We start from the raw sequence: 17,368 nt of genomic DNA, 5'->3' as shown, positions 1-17,368 counted from the left end.
ATTGTTGAACCTTCAATATTTACTCTTCCCTTCCTGTTGTGACATTTTAGCACTAGTAGTCCTTTATTAGATTGTGACTGTATGCCCTTGACTACTGCTGTTCCAGGAAGCCACTGAAGTTGTTTGCAGGGCTTTTTCTTTTAAGAAAAGTCTCAGAAGAAGGTCAACACATCTCATTTTGCTCTTTCAAGTTCTTTCTTGCAGAAAGTGGACCATTTTAACTGGGAACACTCATAGGAATGAGCTAAGTAAGCATGCATTTACATCAGAAAAGTTTCCTTCCTCGTAGCATTGAATTTTAATGTGACCCCCTGAGTATGAGGTTTGGGTAGATGAACTCCAAAGTTTCCATCCCACCTACATATACACAGCATTTTCTTCTCAGCATATTTAGACTGTGTACCACAAGATGGAAAAGTATGGTTAGAACTCCAGTGTCAAAATATTTGGGGAGAACTGTGTGGCAGGACATTTAACATTTACATCACATTTTAACTGGCAAATCCAAAAGCTTTTGGAAAAGGAGGTCAGCGTCGTTCTGGAATTGATTTTCCCAAAGATAAAGCACTGTAAATGCAGTGGTAAAAATACTTGTTTCCGAGACCTGAGTACTTTACAAAATGTGTTTGTTCCTCTGGACAGAAATAGCCATATTTCTTATAATAGTGGAATTTCTTCCCTCATTGTAGTTCTTGTCACCATGCTGTTATGTTGCCTAACCTTGAAATGAAAGCAGTTTTGTTAAGTTTTTACAAATGCTCGTTGCCATGTTGGGATTAAATTGCCTATCCCTCTCAGGGCAGATAAAAAATCCCAAAAAAGTTTCATTTTCTTGTGTGTACTGGTAAAAGGGAGCCAGTGTGCTGGGTAAAAGAGGAACTGAGCGGGAAAAATATCTGAAAAAGAAGCCAGTTACTGCCTTTTGTTTTTATTTGTCTGTTTTAATAGTTTAATATGGTCATCATTTTAGGTAACAAGGAAACAAAACCCAGTGTCTGCTCTTAAGCAGAAGTTTCAAGTTGAATCACTGAAAACATACTTTAAAATAGTATCTTTAGAAGCAACTTCTTTGTTTCATGATTATGTGAAAAAACATGAGAATATTCTCTGATTTTTATAAAAAAGAGGTCCTGAATGATTGACTTTAGGAAGTTGTCAATGTAATTTTTCTTTTGCTTATGAGAAGAACTCCAAAGATGGTATTTCAGTGTATATATTACAGACAAATTCGTCTTTGCAAAGAAAAAAATGTTTTACAAAAAAAATAATTTATGCCTTAAGTCAAAATCTCTAAATAAACTAAACATCTTTTACCCAACTTTTAAATTCAGAAGCCTCTGTATTAAACATCAGCCAACTTCTAGCATTTTTGCCCTGTTGTTTTGTATACAGTCCTTGCTTGCATGACATTCCGTAAAGGGACGATTTTTCTCTTCTTCCCCTCCCCATACATGTGCTGTCTTTTTGTACAGGTGGGTGTCATGAGTTCACTCTTCCATTTCTTCATCTGTGTATCCAGGTCAGAGTTTTCAAAGGAAAACTTAGATATCAGATTACCTGGTTTAAGACATCTGGGTATTCTAAAATCTCAGTTCAGCCAAGGTTAGGAAAAACTGCAAAAGAACACAGCATAAGTGGAAATAGTTTGGATTACATTTTGCAGGCACAGTGAGGCCACTTGTGTTTTAGTGGCTCGAATGAGCAAAGTCACAAGAAGTGTGACCAGGGACAGGCACTGAGCAGCAGCATCATTTCATATTTTTTTTTGCCTATGAATTAAAAAGAAGTAGTTTATGTGTTCTTAAAAAAACCCCTAGTTTTCTCTAACAGCTCTTATCTTGGATCCAGCTCATCAGGAGTCCTCACTGACTTCTCTGTTGTAAGGCTAGGCAGAGTAAATCCTGGCTCCTCCTGCCAAAAAGAACAAGAATCAGAGGAAAGTATCCCATTCACCAGGCACTCAAAGCCATCTGCTGCCTAGGAAATCTTGCAGTAATAACATGGAACCACAGGGACAGATGATTCCGGGGGGAAATGGGGTAGAAAAAGAACCACCATGCTGCTCCCCTCCTGATGGGGAGAAGGTGATAGCCACTGAAGGTCTCCCATGCTCATGAAAGGGTGTGTCTCAGAACCGTCATCAACCTTCAAAAAGCTTTTCTTTAAAAAGAAACTGAATGTGTCTGTCAGTAGGAAGCCTGGGGTTTGGGGAGTATTGGAGGTGTCAGTATGCACAGGGCATTTGGGACAAATGATTTAAAAATTCCTGCGAGAGAAAAATACTATTTTGCACAGTTTGCTTCTTGATAATGGTGTTTTACACAATGAGGCAGTTATCAGTTTCTTTATTCTTATATTGCAAACACAGTTCGTATATTGTCCATTTGCCTCAGAGAGATTGCTAGGTCATAAAAGAGATACTTCCCAGAAAATGAGGAAGAGATTTATTGTCAATTAGAGAAAGAAAATGTCCTTACCAGAGATCCCTTAGACTTGCCTTCCATCTCCTGTAAGTAGCAGGATAGGTGACATTTTTTACTTCTGGTTTCTACTATCAGAAGGAGTCAAAATATTTGTTAATATTAATCACTATTTTTAAAAAAAAGAATAGCACTCTTCTTTCTTCTTTTCATTTTGGGCATTCATACAGTTAAAAAGGTGGTGCAGTCCTTATGTTGTGATATACCAATGAGTCCCAGTAATTCTGTGTGAATGCTACACACATAGATGAGAAATCAATTTTTCAAGCAAATTTAAAAGCAGCCCTCAGATGGAGGCTGTCATTTTACACTGGTAAATGCACTTTTCAGATAACCCCTGCTTGCTGAAAAGTTGTGAATGCCCGAGTATTTGCCTATGTATGCAATTCTTATCTAAATCCCAATGTCCAGACTTTGTCAACATCCACTTTCAGAATTATGTGCCCAAGACAGACAAGCAGAAGATCAGAAGAGGAACAACAAACCAATACTTAGACCACTGTTTAAGAAATATATCTCTCTCTTGGTTTGGTTTTTTTTTTGTTTGCTTTCTTTTCATTGTTGTTGTTTTTAATTTTTTTAATGGGAGAAGTAGAATAGGTAAGTCAGCAGCAGCTCAGTTGAGCTAGCTTCTCTAAGCAGACTCAAATTTTTCTCAGAATCTCAGAATTTCTGCACTACTGTGCCTTCATTTTCTACATGCACATATTTAAATGGGTTTTTGCAACCAGTGGTAACCAGAAATCCTAGTAGCTGACCACCATGTATCTGCCATGTATTTATCCTCTTATCCTTCCTCTCAGAGATTTTTTTGTGGTGGGATGTGCGGGCTCTCGTGTGTTGGCCCAGGTGCACAGAATCTATGCAGTGGCATTTCCCCAGAAATTTTGGACAGAATAATGGAACAGTTTGGCTTGGAATGGACATTTAAATATCATCTCATTCTAACTCCCCCAGCCATGGGCAGGGACATCTTCCGCTAGACCAGGTTGCTCAAAGCCCCATCCAGCCTGGCCCTAAAAACTTCCAGGGATGGGGCATCCACAGCTTCTCTGGGCGACCTGTGCCATGACCACACTACTGTCACAGTAATTAATCTCTTCCTAATATCTACTCTAAACCCATCCTCTTTCATCTTAAAGCATGCCCTTGAGAAAATTCCTTCTCCAGCTGTCTTGAAGGCCCCTTGAAGTGCTGGGAGGCTGCTAGAAAGTCTCCCTGGAGCCCTCTCTTCTCCAGGCTGAGCAACCCAAATTCTTTCAGCCTGTCTTCACAGGAGAGGTGCTCCAGCCCTCTGATCTTCTATGTGCCCCCCCTCTGGATTTGTTCCTGCGGGTTCATGTCCTAATGTAGGGATCCCAGCTCCAGAGCTGAAGCAGCACAGGTAGGGGTCTCATAACAGTGGGGTAGAGGGGGAGTATCACCTCCCTTGATGCTTCTTTTGATGCAAACCACAAGCACACAGCCTTTGCTTAAATGCTGACTTATTTTTCAAGGGCAGGTAGGAAGACCTGCTGAAAATCTGTCCTTTGGTAAAAGCTGGAGTTTGAGAATGCAAGTGCCAGTGTGCTGGGCAGGGAGGCCATGAAGTTTTGATGCAAGGCTGCAGAGCAGCTGGTGCATGGGATCTTAGTAAATGCACAATAATTTCTTTCTTATTTATGAGTCTGCATCAGTGCACTCACTGGAGGAACATATCCTTGGACATAGAGTAGCTGTAGCATCATGGTTCTTGTGCCTGCTGTCCTCACAGTGCTGTGTCCAGAAGTTAACTTGGCCAAGGTGTCCCTAGGCTTTAGGCAGAGAAAGCCCGCAGTGCTGGAATCCCACTGGGATATGGAAGAACCACCTCTACAATTAAAGACAGCAGCTCTTCAGCAATGGAGGAAACAGAGGTTGCAACATACAGCTGAGACTACTGTGGAAATGTAAAGGAAAACTAAATCTAATCTTTGCAAAGTCACCTGCAACTCCTCTTGTTTAAATGTGGTTTGCAAGCCAGAGTGTGCCCTGTGCAGCTGGGGGTGCATTACAGTGTCAGTGTGCTGCTCAGGAGCGTGGTGGGTCTTACTTCTCTGAGGAGAGGAGTCAGGAAGAGATGGTGTGTGGAGGATTGTTGCAAGCCATCAGAGCCAGACCCCAGTTTTTCTTCCTCTTCCTGTTGCAAGTTGCAGGAGTGGCCCACGTGCACAGGAGAGAGGGGAACCAGGCAAATTGGTGGGATTTTCTTCAGTGTGAGATCTTTTCCTGGCCCTGCTATAGTTCAGTGTTTCTGTCCAGTGTTTCTGACAGTTAATATGGATATTTCATTACACAACTGCTCAGTCATGTAATATGTAATGCTGTGGAGAGCTGAAGAACATACCTAATTAAACCTAAACCTTAGATACTTTCCAGAGTAATGCTTAGAAAAGTATTTACAGTTCCTGTCCTGTCAGAAACTCATTGCTGCTCATGTGAAGCTCATAACTCACCAGGTGGCCAAAGACAAATGCCTGAAGGAGCATTAAACAAGCAAAAACAAGTTTAACCAGCGGGCAGACTGCTCCTGCCACTCTTGACACTGAACCTTCTTTCCCTTGAGCTATTTGATAATTTGTGCTAATCTTTTATCTCATTACATGCTTCCCATGTGCCTGACCTTTAGCCCTGGCTATCAAAGTAGATTGAAATAGAAACTAAGGATTCTCCTTCCTTTTCCCCCATGCTTTGCAACTTTCTGAATGATGGTGGTAGAGCAAACCATTCTTCTGTCTGTCTGTTATATCTGGTTTCTCTTACCTCCCTCTCCCTGTCATCTAGCAGAGTGCAAGACTTTTGGGAAATTTGTCTTTCTTCTCCTCTGTCTTTCTTCAGTTCCTGGAACTACAGTGCCTGGAGGCTCCAGGATCTTTTTTAGAAATCAGCCATAGGAAGAAAGAAGGCACAAATATGTGAAGGAAAAGCTGAGCACCCAGGAGTATTCTGGAAAAAAATTTCTCAGCTGCATTACACATTACTCTGTGCTTGATGTGCCAGGGAGGATGGCCAGCACTTCACAGTGGCTGAGGCCATTTTCACCCTCAAGCAGCAATGTGGCTTCCTGTACCTGGTCCCAAGTTTTGGGGTGCACTCCTCAGCCAGTCTGTGCATATTGCAGCACTTCAGTGGGAACATGGCCAGCAGAATGGGACTGGGGCCATCCCAGCCCCAGGCTCCCTGCATGCCCATGTCTTGTCCTTGGCACAGCTCCATCCAGCTGCCTGGCCAGGGATGGTGGCCATGCCTCAGTTGTCTGTACAGGCCAGTTCTCCACTTCCAGGTCACAACCTACAGGTCACATTAGCCAGTGGTATCATCTGCACAGGTTTCCTTCATCTTCAGTGTGTCCAGGGGTGTGCATCTCTGCTGTTTGGGAGCAGCTGAGCTCAGAGTTGATGGAGTTTGCCATTCATTGCATGAGGCACAGATAAACATCCAGGCAGGGCCTAAACAGATCTGCCTGAGCTCATCTCCAAAGCCATACTGCTTACTCACTCAGCTGTACAATGAGGGATGGAAAGTGGGCAGCAAAGCCAAGTAGGGCTAGTGACATTGTCCCTTTTGAGGTTCTGGCTTAGGGGATGGGTTGTGCGCACCTGTTCCTTACTGGTCAGTGAAAGTCTGTGAAAATAGACCTCACTGATGGCTTGGGGGAGACCTGCAGAGATGCTGTGGTCTGTGCATTTATTTAGTGGGATGCAGAGATGAGTAGAGCCAAACACTTGCTCCTTTTGCTGTTTATACAGGGGATTTTTGGGCAGCTTCCTGGGACAGCTTGTTTCTTTCTCATGCTTTGTGACAGCAGAAAGGGCAAAGTGACCACTGTGTGTGTCACCTGGATAGCACAGGGCTTTTCTCCTGGAAGGCCTTGATTTCTCTAAATTCCTGACACCACTGACAAACACACACACCCCACATATACACACAAGATCAATACAGTTTGGAGTTTTTGTTTGCTACAGAATTGTTTAACATTTCAGTTTCCCCTGTGCCTCTTGAATGCTTTGTCGAAAGGGCAATTAATGTTTGTTTCAAGTTTGTCTTTTAGATAACACTCCAGCTAAAGTTTTGTTCTCTTTTTCAAGAGCAGTCTTTAGGGGCTCTTTTGAGTCTTCTGACATTTGAAAACACACCTGATGTCTCTGCCTCATTAGCTTTCAGTGTGCATTGGCCACAGCAGCACAGAAAATGGGGCAGCTAAGTGAGGATGAAGAAATGAGGAGCTCCTCTGCTTGCCTGTGGATGAGCTCTGACTGTTCCCTCGTGGTGCAGGCAGCTCCTGGATGAGATCCACAGGGAGCAACACAAGCAGCATCTCTGGGATCAAACTCATGCACCTGACACGCATCTGACTCTTCACCGTGGTACTTGCTTTCGGGTGGTGGATCTCCCATCTCTGTGTGCTCCCTCAAAAATCTTTCACTGCCTAGCAGTGAGCAAAATTAAGGTCTGCTCTTCTAACATGTGACTTCTGTAGGATCTCTAACTTAACAACTATCCCAATATCAAGGGTCTTCCTGACTATATTCTTAGTCAGGTGCTAAATATGTTGTTTGCTAAAACTTGTTCAGGCTGCTTGAAATTTTTGGTCAGGTTTGTCTTTGCCACTGTTTCAAAGCCTGGCTACTGCTCTAGAGAGACTTAGAGAATAGGAGCATGCCTTTGGGTGGATACCCTTCAGTTGCTTTGCAGGGATTTTGTATTCACATCTTTTCTAGCCTTATCTCAGCAGATCTTCCACAAAATATCAATGCCAACTAGTAGGAGAGGAAGGTGTTTGACCAGGAAGATGAATTTAAAAAAACAAAAACAAACAAAAAAACCCCAAAAAAACCAAAAAAACAAAACCCCCCCAAAAAACCAAAACAACCAAACCACCCCCCCCAAAAAAAACCCCAAAAAACACCAAAAAATCAAGGAAAAGCTTCTTTTTGCTTACTTGAGATAGGCAACACTGATACTGAAAATATGAACGAATTATAAGTGTTTTTTTGTGATGCCAGCTATAATCAGTGTTTGTCATTGCTAAAGGGAGCAATGTTTTCCCATTCCCATTCCTTTTTCCTCTCGTATTTTCAATTTATATGTCATGGAAGAGATTAATCCCAAATACAAGCTCTGACTCAGAAGTCTAGTTAATCACTATGTAAAAACTTAACGAGGACTACATTTGTTCACATTCCTTTACAAAAATAGAGATGTAACAGGTAAGAGTTTGTTGAATTCAGGACCTTTGTGAAAACCCTGACCCCAGATCACAGAATAATAGAGTAATGGAATCACAGAATCATTTGGATTGGAAAAGACCCTTAAGTCCAATGGTAAACCAGGCACTGTCAAGTTAACCACTAAACCATGTCCCTGTGTGCCACATCTACATATCTTTTAAATACTTCCAGGGATGGTGACTTAACCGCTTCCCTAGGCAGCCTGGTCCTGCCTAAGAAAGAATATTTTCCTAATAACCAATATAAACCTCCCCTGGCACAACCTGAGGTCTCTTACTCTTGTCCTGTCTCTTGTTACTTGGGAGAAGAGATTGGCCCCAGCCTGGCTAGAACCTCCTTTCATGCACTTGTAGAGAGATCCTGTGTTTGATTTCCATATGGCGCCTCCACCAGCGAAAACCCTCTTTTTTTGCAAAAAATGCCGTCTTTTTTTGTCTTCCTGCCACTTCAGCAGATGCAGTGCATGTTCCCTCTAAGTCAAAGGCTGAAACCCAGCGCAGGGCATGGACGACCTAGTGCTGGCGTTCACCCTTCCCCTGCAGGAGGATAACAGGTGCCCCTGGTGCAGCTCCAGAAGCAGGACTGGCTCTGCACAGCTGGAATCAAAACCCCTTCACTTTGGCAGTGCAGGGGGAAACACTTTTTTTTTGTTTGGACGAGCTGTGGAAACCCAGCAACTTCCTTCTGTCATGCAAAATTTCCCATCCTAGGGAACTAATAACTGCTTGTGTTTCTGAGCAGCAGTTTCAGTGCAAAACCTGGGCCCCAGGCTTGCATGTGAGAGGCTGCAAATAAGAAGTGCAGATTCTGATCTGAACACCCTTACAAATTTTATGAGGAATGCTGGGTTCAGAGATTGAGAGCAAGCAAGCAGAGACTGCTAGGGTACGAGTAAGGAAATGACAAGATGGAAAAGCGGGGGGAAAAAAAGAGAAAATGTACAAAGGAAAAATGAGATAATAAAGGGAAACGTGCCAAAGAAAGAGGAAGATATGCTTTTTAAAAAGCAGAAAATAAAAAGAAGAAAACTAAGCTAAATAGCCTAGGATGTAAAATTTCTAACATTTGAAAACCTTTAAAGTCAGACTGTTTAAAGTCAAAGTGTTCACATATGTGAGTGAACCCATGTGTCCATGACATTTTGTTCAGTCCTACAGGTATTTGTGAGCAAATTTTCATCTGGATCCAAAGAAAATTGAATTATTTTTTTCTTGGCAAAAAGCTGCCCGTTGTTCAGGAGAGCAGTGTAATTTATAATCGTGGGGTTTTTTTTCTCCTGCCATGGCTTGCAGCAGAAGACAGGTACTTGAAATTCTGGCAGTGGGTTGGCAGGGCCTGAGTTTGCAGCAGAACAGCTTTATCTTGGCAGTGACAGCCACCCTGTGCAGGGCAGGGGCCCTGGAAAAGCTCATTTTGCTACTGTGTCAAAGCTGACTATGGTTCACTCGCCAAAAACTGAGTGAGATTAAGGATGAAAGTACGTGAGAAGGTTGGTTAACCACGAGTCAGCTTCTGCCAGATCAGATTCTCAAAAATCATTACTTTGTTTCCTCACAGTTTTGCAAAAATAACAGGCATAGCAAGTGTAATTAAAAATAATTCTTTTTTCCATCTGTTTCTCATGCTTTTTACTCCTGTAGGTCTCTGTCTAGCTGACCCACCAAAGTAATATTTTCATGTATTTCCTCCCATCACAAAGTCAAATTAGTTCCTGAAAGAAACCCAGGAAAACTAGGAAACACATTGGACACTGGTTTTCTTTTGTAGGACTACCAAAACAGGATAGACAATATTGTTTCAACAGCCTCCATGAATGGCACTTCTAGACCCATATCCATCTGGGAATGGGTTTATCAGCTGGAACAGTCACTGCCAATTTCTCTTTCCTGGAAGAGCCTTGGAGACGTGCCCTTGTCCCACTGCAGCCAGACCTGGGAGCTGACAGTGGCCAGTCTTCTCCAACCTCTTCTTGTCACTCTCTCACCAAGTAAAACCTAAGATTAGCTCATGCACTGTTATTAATATTTCACTAGTACTCCCCTTTGCAGCAAATGGATGGTTTTGATCAATAATTCATGGTTGGGTGTAGCCTATTAAATTTGAAGTGGGGTGTACGCTTTCCTGTTATTTATTTATCATTGCTTTTATTTTACAGGTTGTTTTTTCCCCCTGCTATTTCATTTTTCACTTGCTTAAATGCCTCTCCTTCAAAGTTCAGACTGCTTGCAGGAAATTAATCTTGTGCCTTATGACTTTTAAGTAAGACTAAGCTCCCTGCGGGGGCCTGAGACCGAACCACGAGCCACGAGCAAAACTTTCAGACCCACTCAGTCACTTCAGCACAGGAGATCTCTTTGAAACAAATGACTTGGGGAATTTGGTAACAAATCTAACTGCTCAAAGCTCATCTGTGGCCTCGGAGCTGTCTGCTTTTTGTTTCACAGGGGTATTTGGCTACTTCTGCTGAGGGAACAGCCTGCTCCAAGACCAGCAGCCAGTCATTGCCCTGTCCCCTCCTTTGCCAGTGGGGGCTGTGCGATCGGAGCCCTCCTGCACACATGTTTTGGGGAGTGTAAATCTTCCTGGGCTGGTTGCAGGTTGTATCCCCTAGTTAGAAGTTTTTTTTTTTGAAAACAGTCTACTCATAGCTTACTTGATTTTTGTGGCTCATCTTGATTCATGAATAAAACAGATTGTAGTGAAACTGAAATAAATTTTTCCTTAGAAGACCCTAAGATAGGTTTCAGAGTTTAGGACTTGGAAACTGAAATCATAAACCAGTCTCCCAACCTAGCTTTAACAGGCCATTATCTTTCTGGTCGTTTCTGTGCCTAGATCCGGGGGAAAGGGTGAGGTTTGGAGAGCTGCTGATCTGAGCATTAGCCTACCAAAATCATGCTTTTCAGCATTTCTTCTTTCTACATTCCTCTTTCTCCAGCCTTGCCAGCATGCAAGCCTGCATGTCCCTCCCTGACCAAGCATCTATGTCTTGCTGCTGATGGGCACTCGAGGCTGCTGTACTTGCTGTGTGGCACGGGCTTCCCTTCACTCACACCTGTGTGCAGGGCATGGGCCATCACCCTGCACCCTGCCTGCCTCTCCTCTCCACACAGCAGCCGTGCAGGGTGCACCAGGAATGCCCACACGAGAGGCCCACGGGGGCTGGTGAGTCCTGCCACGGAGTGTGGTGGTTTAATGGGGGTCAGAGAATTAAACCCCATTAAAGCTGTCTCAGGGAGGGAGGGCATGGTGGCAAGCTCTGGAGCCGGAGGCAGAGCTCTGGCAGGCATAGATCTGCCCCACTCCTTCCTTCACGAACAGATTTAGACAAAGAATGAGATGCTCTTGTTGCACCAAGAAATATATCATGATATCATGATTCCACCCCCACAAGCCAGTATCCATATTGTGACAGGTTCAATGGGATCGCCCCGCATTGCTTTGCATTCCCAAGGCTTTTGCTAAGAAACATCCAAGCCTCATGGCTGGAGAACTCAGGCACTTTCTGCCCTTCCCAAGGCTCCCCAAGCACCTGGGGGTGAAGGGGAGGAAGGTGAGAGCCTGCTGGCTGGTGAGGAGGTTGAAGTGAAAGTGCTCTGTCACTCAGAGCTGTGGGGCTGACTCAGGGGCAGAGGTGAGGATGAGAAAAGTCGTGGAAGGGTTTGAAGCCTGTGGTGAAACAGTCTGGCTGATACGCAGTGAAGTGTGACTGCATTACACAGGCAGCATGATGGGAGTGTCAGCACTGCAAAGAGTACTTGGAAAGAAAGGTCCTGCAGGCACAGAGAAAATAAGAGGCAAGAGTTTTGAAGTGTTGTGCTGGTGACAACAAAGGGGAAAAGACTGGTTTTGACCTTTTCAGCTGTGTCTCAGGGGCATGGTCTGCTAACAATTGTAGTCCTCCCTCTGCAAGTGATTGAACACAGTGCATGCTAATTTATGGTACTTAATTTATAGACAATCATCTTTGATACTTACTAATGTCTTTTTCTGTAATTGGAGAAACAACTCTCCTTTAACTTTTTTACCTTTTGTTCACCTTTTGTTCAAAGCAGCTGCATTGATATTTTGCCCCTAAGACTGAAGCTGTAGGTCAAGTGTATTGTTTTTCCAGGGTGGGACAGTAAGGGACATTTAACTCAGTCCCACAGTACAGCCTGTCCTAGCACCAGCTGGACTGTTCCTAGCCATAAGCCTGCTTTATGGCAAAATGTATTTTATATTGTAGAGTTACAATTCAACACCCTTCTAGGAAACCAGTACTACAGTGAGAGTCTGCAGTATCCTGCCCTGTTTAAGAAATTGATTTGGAGATGTCATTCTCTTGGAATCCTGCATTGTCAGCAGTAACACAATGGTCCACCACACAGGTACAAGTTAACCAGGTACAGGTAGGAGGTAACTATCGCACCGTCCCACTTAGATGTGTTTCAGTGCTGCCCAGTGAAATTGTGTGATGCTTCAAGGATGCACAGTGAAGGGTTTAAATAGCGTGTCATGACAGGGCTTCAGCTGGGGTTGTATCTAAAGACTACCTAAGTTTAATAATATTTGGTGAGAGAGCATTATTAGCTATACAGTGACAACCCAGCAGGTCTTGAAATGAAGCAGAAAAAGGGATTAATGGTCCAAGTGGTAAATACATTTTTTGTTTATGTCTGCCTCATAAATCCATCGTATTTTAAATCTCGTCCTTGCTGTCCTTGTATTTCCAGGCTTGTTTGAATGCTTCTTTAACACAGCTGGTGCCTGTGGGATGTGCTGGTACTGAATCGGTGCTGAGGACACAGTGTTGAGCTCAGTCTAGGTCACGTGAATATAAAATGCCATACGGCATGGTGGAAACTCTGAGTTGCTCCCCTACCTTCTGCATAAGCTGTAACAACTCAAGAGAGGGTGCTAAGAGTCTTAAGCAAACATATCTGGTAAGGAAACACCCACCCTGGTTTTCCTGTGCAAGTAAGGTGTTAGATTTAGACCACACATCCCTTTGGTGCTCTCTTCCTTATCTCAGAAAAGACATTGCAGCATTTAATGGGATGTCATGGAGACCAACAAAAGTAGTCAAGGATTTGGAAAAGGTCTGTAAGAAAAAAGCTGGGACAAACCATCAGGCTGGTGTAAAATATCCTAGAAAACAAAGAAGAGCTGTGGCACAACCTATCAAATAATCAAATACTACAGAGGAAGTATTTTTTAAATAGAAGCGAGTAATCAAAAATGCCTGGAGTGTGTTTCAACGTACTTCTGAATAGAGCAGGTGTATGTTGATTCAAGGATGGATCTTAATTATGGAGATTTGTTCATGAGAGGGCTTCCTTGAATCTCTTTACAACAGCATGTAGCTGATGGTCCAGCTGGTCTGGTGAATGACAGCTTTTTCATTAAAGACATACAGTTTGGTAATTTTTTTCACCTGCCTGTTTTCAGAGGTAAAGGTTAAAACAGAAGTTGTTGAAAAAGCTGAAGGATAATTCTTCAGCCTATGGCAAGTGGCAAGAATTTTGCTGTTAAGGCAGGACATTTCTTGAAATCCCTGTGGGACTGATTAATAACTTTTCTCTCTTGATGTTGCATTTTCAAATCTAAGGCTTCTGCAATGCTGCATCGTCAGGGCTTGAAAGATAGTTTATATTTGCATCCATCAAGCACTTTTACAAGTGACCCTTGGCGCACTGGGAAACGTGTCCTTGAAATCTGTGTCAGTTGTGAGGAGAGCTGTTCTTTCTCAGGCTTCCCTGTTCAAAAAAGGCTTGGACAAGCTGTAGGGAGACACCAGGATGGCAATGGGATGGAGCACAGCAGATCAGAGAGCAGGGAGAGAGGGCTCAACTTGCTCAGCCTGGAGAGGAGAAGGCTAAGAGGGATCTTGGCATCTACACCAACTTAATCAGAGCTTATAGAGAAGATGGTCAGCGGTGAACACTGATAATGAAAAGGTCACAAGTTGCATCAAAGGAAATTCCAACCACTTGCATGGAAAAAGTTTTCACAGGGAGGGCAGTCAAATGTGGGCAGAGGTTGCACAGTGATGCTGAGGAGTTTCCATGCCTGGTGACTCTGCCCCAGCCTGGCTTAGCAGCCAGCCCTGCCTGGTGGATGAGGTGTCACTGCAGACTTTGCTGTTCCATGCCCCAAATGTGGCTACCCTTACCAGCAAAGAGAGGAAGTCTTTTGAGCATGTGTGTGTGCATTCCATGAGCGAGAGCGGTACTGAGAGGAAGCGGCGCAAAGCAGTGGCCCTTATTGGAGGAGAACTGAGGTGAAGAGGTAGAGACCAGAGAGCGCCTTCATTTCCTTATAAAGACAAAAATCCATTGCACTATGGGGGTTTTGTCACCACTTACTTCCCTCTCTGGGCTCAGTTGTGGGCTCGCACTCTTGGGCTTGCCTAGTTGCGCTGCAGAAAGGGAAGAGTCTCCTTGTCTGCAGTGACAGCTGCTTTGCAGTTCCTCCACCCTTACAAGACATTTGGTTTATTTAAAATTTCTGCCCTTGTCATTGGATTTGCAGCTGCTGAGCTCTTTGTTGCTCTGACGGTTTGGACCTGCTGCTCGAGCCCAAGAGGTAAGATCACAGCATCTGGTGGTTTTTTTGTCAAGCTGCTCTCACTGAGCACCCCAGCAGTTTAACTGCACAGGAAACTGTGGTCGCCATGAAAAAACAGAGCAGATTCTCTATTAGTGTGAGGCATTTTCCAATAGTCTTGTGCACGGCAGTTCTACTGACCTTCAAGAAAGTGTTTGATGGATTTAATTTGGCAGAGTGATTTTTGGCTGAGTAGAATGGTAGTCTTGGAATTGGCATTGGCTTGGAAGGGCATGATAAAGTAAGAAGCCATTATTTAGATTGCAGACTGGATCCATGTAAGAAGGTAATTTTAATTTCAGTGATGAAAAACATTGATTCATAAATATAATGTATTTTGGCTCATAGTGCTTCCAATGTAACCTGCTGGCTGTTAGGACATTTATATCAGGTTTTTAGAAATGTAATTTTACTTTCCAGTGGATAAATAAAACTGATTCATGATAGAGACTGATTGCAGTAGGGACTTCTGCTTTCAAAATAGCAATATGGGGTGGTCCTAACATTATATTTGCCTTTTAAGATCTTGACTGATGAACCTAGTCAGGCTTGTCCCTTGTCTTCTTTGGGATTTCAGCTCAGGCTCTAGATGAGTTGTGAGTTGCAAATATGTACAGATATTTTAGGTGGTGAACAGGAGCCTCCAGGCTTAACTGTCTTCTCTGTAATAGCAGTAGCCTGCTGGTTTTGTCATATAGTGATTTCCTTGGCACATGGATTTGGTTTGAACACCGACCCAATGGACCTTTAGGTCTTTGTTATCACAACCAAAGTCACAGACCAGGTTGGCTGACTGATCTCATACTGCTCCAGGTGTCAGGTGAAGATGATCTCTAGCAAATGCAGCTGGCTGCTCAGCAGGTGGGGTTTGATCATCTTTGCTAAAAGCAGATCACACCCCAAAACCCTTCCTGTGGAGAAATTCCTGCATGTTTCACCTTTCTCCCCTCCTGCCTGCCCACAGGAGCAGCCTGGCCTCCTGAGCTGGGGAAGCTTTCATGAGTAGACAGGAGATGTGGAAACCCCCTCTGTGGTGGGAAACTCCACTGAGAAGCGATGCTAGAGCCAGGAGGGCCTGGGAAGTACCTGCCTGCTTGCTGGTAACGTGAGCGGGGGTTTCTGCTTCCATCCTGACCATAAGGCCCAGATTTACTTGGCTCAGAAGCTGAAGACAGTGTTCACTCTATAGGTCAAAAAAGGGATGTATTATATTACTGGGTTTGAATCTGCTTCCTCAGCTGAACCAGAGTGACTGTTTGGACTGGAGTATTATCATGGTTATAAAATGTTTGTACTTAAACCTCGTGGTGTTGCTCTTCTTCTCCACTCACGGAACCTGCCACACATTCCATGTCTTGTATTTTGCGATCATTTTTTTTGACCCTGTTTCTTTCTGATTTCAGTCATGAGCAGCTTAAAACACAGCTGTGTAGCTTGGAGCAGAGTTATCTTGATAGAGAGCCTACTGTGAAAGTCATTACCATATGCTTTTTATAAAGCATGAAGGAACTAGAAGAGATTGAGTAAAGGGGAAGAAGGAGATCAGAGGAGCACAGTGCATTCAGAAATGTAGCTCATTTTCATGCCCAGTCCCTTCATGCAAAACAGCAGACTCCAGTGCAATGCTGATACAAAATATAAAATATTTATCAAAACGAAAAATATTTAGGAAAAAATCTGGAACAGTATTTAGGTGCTGCAAGTGGAGTATGGGAGGTTCTACATTGGATGCTCGGTGATTTTTGCAGTTATCCAAGAGGAAAGCTGTAGGATGGGAAATAAATTCCTGCCCCTTGATGAAATAGGTCTGGTGTCCTGGACATGGAGGCTGTGCCCACAGGAAGGAGAGTGGCATATGAGAGGCATGAGAGGGATGCCCACTGACAAGGCTTGGGGACCATGCCACAGAGGCAAATCATTCTTCAGAGGAAAGGGGTGTGCCTTCTGCTGCCCCAGGTCCTGCTTGGGTTCCCCTCTGCACACTACAGCTCCCAGCACAGCACCATTGCAGGGCAGCAGCACAGCTGGTTAGGAGGGCTGTGTTCAGCCGTGCTCTCTTTTTTCTGATCTGATTTTGTGGGTGGAAGGGCCTGGTCACTGCTGGAATCACTGAAGTGTCCTGCAAAACCGAGGACAGAATTCAACTCCTGGCATGGGAGTGACAGCAGCAAATCCATAAATCCTTGTGGAACCAGTCAAATGCAAATATGTGTTTGTATCTGAAAACCTCCTTTTTACAGCTGGAACATGTTTTTAATATTTTCCATGCACAGGGGAACTGCTTTTCTGCAAACGAGCTGGAAGCAGAGGCCACCTTCTCCTTTTCTTGCATTAGTTACCCGGCTTCCACAGCTCACTTGGGTCAGTACTTCATGGCCTGACCTCTTGCCATCAGGCTGAAGTACACAGGAATAGGAAGAGAAGATTTTATCTGCCTATCCAGGGTTTTGTGCCCATCTGCCACCCCAGTCATGATGGGACAGAGATGGGAAAGATTTTCATACCTGTATCCAAAGCAGACCCTGCAGATGCTCTCCTCTTCCCCCGCCTTTGTTAGTGGAGGTGGAACCAGGTGAGACAGGGCTTTCCATGCCAAATGGGACACCTGTTGAGTGACTGAAGCTATTTGTCAGTTTGAGAATCAAAATGTCCCTTTATCTATGGAAAAATGTTTTCACTTTAAAGCTTGTGTTGATAAAGAGATGAGAAGGATAAGTGACCCAAAAAGAAATGTAGTGTACTGGATCAATTTTTTTTTTTTTTAATAGAAAAATTCTACAAACTCTGATTGAAAAATAATATGTGCCTATATCCTGTCTCCCTAGTAGGATGCATCTGACAGATACAAGACACATAAGGAGAGTATTTACAGGTTCAGAGCTCTGCTTTTTCAATGTCTTAATTTCCTTGAAGGATTAGCCCTTCCTGCCACTGAGTGATATATTGGAAAGAGATCTCCATCTCTTTCCAGACCCTGTAGATTTTCCCTTTCTAAGCCCTGTTGACCAGTATTTGATTTAGGACTCAGGCATTGACAAATAATGTCCTTTA

General features: G+C 43.6%; 1 protein-coding gene across 2 annotated transcripts in view; it reads left to right on the top strand.

The window, feature by feature from the left end:
* Nucleotides 1-17,368, top strand: part of LCP1 (lymphocyte cytosolic protein 1) — a 48,364-nt gene that overhangs the window by 3,531 nt on the left and 27,465 nt on the right. The window contains exon 1 of one of the 2 annotated variants that reach the window (XM_005516370.3): nucleotides 14,091-14,296. The exons of the other annotated variant lie outside the window; for it this stretch is intronic. The gene's annotated coding sequence lies outside the window, so the exon portion shown is untranslated. Of the gene's footprint in view, nucleotides 1-14,090; nucleotides 14,297-17,368 lie in introns of those variants that run through there. 2 annotated transcript variants of the gene reach the window in all.

Source organism: Pseudopodoces humilis, chromosome 2, assembly GCF_049639895.1.
Source record: "Pseudopodoces humilis isolate 2021_Gansu_Grassland_sample_001 chromosome 2, ASM4963989v1, whole genome shotgun sequence".
In the NCBI taxonomy this organism is placed as follows: Eukaryota; Metazoa; Chordata; class Aves; order Passeriformes; family Paridae; genus Pseudopodoces; species Pseudopodoces humilis.
This window is presented reverse-complemented; position numbering and strand designations above follow the sequence as displayed.